Here is a 2,771-nt window from a genome sequence, read left to right on the forward strand (position 1 = left end):
CGCTCATTAGTGCGCATGCCCGGAGCCCTGAGAGAAAGATCTCCTCCTCCTGACGCCAGAGCATTGAACCAGGAGAAGATTTTGTTTTCAATTCAATACAGTCTTCCTGCATCTGTTTTGAATATGCTCAATGGCTGAGCCTGCAGAACTCTCTTTGATAATGAATTTTAGAGATTGAAAAATTCACAATACTTTGAGTTAAGTAATTCCTCCTCATCTATGTCTAAAATCATCGCATTGAAATTTGCAGACTATATCCCCAGGCTACAAACCACCCATCTGAGGAAAACTTGCATTCTGCATCTGCCTGTTTCAATGAGGTCATTTCTCATTCTTTGCTACTCTAGATTATAGAATTGTTCACATGAAGGTAAGAGAAAATGATGGGTCGCGAAGGTCGGCCGGCGTGGGTCGTGAAGGTCAGCCGGCGTGTGTCCTGAAGGATGGCCAGTTGGTAAAAATGGGTCCCAGGCAAAAAAGTTTGAAAAACACTGCCTATACCTATCCTATCCATGCATTTGTCGAGAAAAAATATGGAACGCTTCACGAATTTGGGTGTTATCCTTGCGCTGGGGCAATGCTAATCTTCGCTATATCGTTCCAATTTTAGCACAGGAACAGGGCGGCACGGTAACACAGTGGTTAGCACTGTTGCTTCACAGCTCCGGGGTCCCAGGTTCGATTCCCGGCTTGGGTCACTGTCTGTGCGGAGTCTGCACGTTCTCCCCGTGCCAGCGTGGGTTTCCTCCGGGTGCTCCGGTTTCCTCCCACAGTCTAAAGATGTGCAGGTTAGGTGGATTGGCCATGCTAAATTGCCCTTCGTGTCCAAAAAGATTAATAATAATAATTGCTTGTTGTCACAAGTAGGCTTCAGTGAAGTTACTGTGAAAAGCCCCTAGTCGTCACATTCCGACGCCTGTTCAGGGAGGCCGGGGTTACTGGGTTACAGGTGTCAGCTTAAGTGGGATGCTATTTCTAAGGGCCGGTGCAGTCTCGATGGGTCGAATGGCCTCCTTCTGCACTGTAAATTCTATGATTCTATGAGCCCTCCAAGCCTGTACTGGTCATGATACCTTGGCCAAAACCTACAGCACTTCCTTGTGCCGTATTCCTCTATTCCCATCCTATTCATCTATTTGTCGAGATGCCTTTTGAACGCTGTTAATGTATCTTCTTCCTCAACCTTCCCTGGCAACGTGTTCCAGGCACTCACCCTCTGTGTAAAAATCCTGCCTCGCACATCTCCTCTAAACTTTGCCCCAAGGATCTTAAACCTATGCCCCCTGGTGACTGACCCCCCTACTCTGGGAAAGAGTGCCTACCCATCCACACTATCCATGCCCCTCATAATCTTGTAGATCTCTGTCAGGGGTCACCCCTCAACCTCCATCTTTCTAATGAAATCAGTCCGAGTCTATTCAGCCTCTCCACATAGCTAACACCCTCCAGACCGGGCAACAATCTGGTAAACCTCCTCCTACAGTCTCTCCAAAGCCTCCACATCCTTCTGGTAGTATGGCGACCAGAATTGCGCGCAATATTCCAAGTACGGCCTTAGCAAGGTTCTAGACAACTGTAGCATGACTTGCCAGATTATATACTCGATGCCCCGTCCAATGAATGCAAGCATTCTGTATGCTTTCTTGACTACCTTGTCCACTTGTGTTGCCACCTTCAAAGATCTATGGACCTGCACGCCCAGATCTCTCTGACTTTCTATATCCCCAAGAGTTTTGCCATTTACGGTATATTTCCCCTCTCTGTTAGACCTACCAAAATGCATTACCTCACATTTATCTGGATTAAACTCCATTTGCCATTTCTCTGCCCAAGTCTCTAACCTATCTATGTCCTGCTGTATCCCCTTTCAATCCTGAATCATTATCTGCCACTCCACCAAATCTTGGTGTCTTCTGCGAACTTACTAATCAGACCAGCTATACTTTCCTCCAAATCGTTTCCGTATACACTGTTTATTAGAATTGACCTGTCTCTTTCACAGTCTCTTCTATCAGAACTTAGAATCTTATGATTAAGAATCCCAGGAGATTTATGAGGTTCATGAGGTTTACAGGTTGAGACGACACCCCTTATAATCACAGAATCATAGAATTTACAGTGCAGAAGGAGGCCATTCGGCCCATTGAGTCTGTACCAGCTCTTGGAAAGAGCACCCTACCCAAGCCCACACCCTATCTCCATAACGCAGTAACCCAACCCAACACTCAGGGCAATTTTGGACACTAAGGCAATTTAGTATGGCCAATCCACCTACCCTGCACATCTTTGGACTGTGGGAGGAAACCGGAGCACCCGGAGGAAACCCACGCACACATGGGGAGAATGTGCAGACTCCGCACAGGCAGTGACCAAGCCAGGAATCGAACCTGGGACCCTGGAGCTGTGAAGCAATTGTGCTATCCACAAGGCTACCATGCTGCCCAATAATGGTTGCTATAATACTTCATTAAAATTAAAATTTTGGATTACATAATGTTGTTCTGCGTACGAGATAAACTAATTAATTTACAAGTACTAACTTCAAATCTCAAATCTACTTAAGAATGAAATTTGTTAAGTCATTCAACAAATAACAAATTTGTTTTATACTTACAATCCAAATTATGAAGGGTGGCTTTTCTTACTTTTATCTCAGTTTATGGGGAGTTCAAATAAGACCTCAACTCTATATTGTTTTACGTTCTATGTTCTACAACTCTGGAGATCTGACTTTCTTACAGAGTTTGCAGATCTGACTATTTGTTTACCTA

At 45.0% G+C, this 2,771-nt stretch overlaps 1 non-coding gene across 1 annotated transcript; it reads right to left on the minus strand.

The window, feature by feature from the left end:
• Window positions 1-527: 527 nt before the first annotated feature.
• Window positions 528-629, minus strand: LOC140409704 (U6 spliceosomal RNA). The gene has a single exon (XR_011940490.1). It is a non-coding gene; the product is annotated as a U6 spliceosomal RNA (small nuclear RNA).
• Between the last annotated feature and the right edge of the window lie 2,142 nt (window positions 630-2,771).

The sequence above is a fragment of the Scyliorhinus torazame genome, chromosome 3 (genome assembly GCF_047496885.1).
Source record: "Scyliorhinus torazame isolate Kashiwa2021f chromosome 3, sScyTor2.1, whole genome shotgun sequence".
Classification (NCBI taxonomy): Eukaryota; Metazoa; Chordata; class Chondrichthyes; order Carcharhiniformes; family Scyliorhinidae; genus Scyliorhinus; species Scyliorhinus torazame.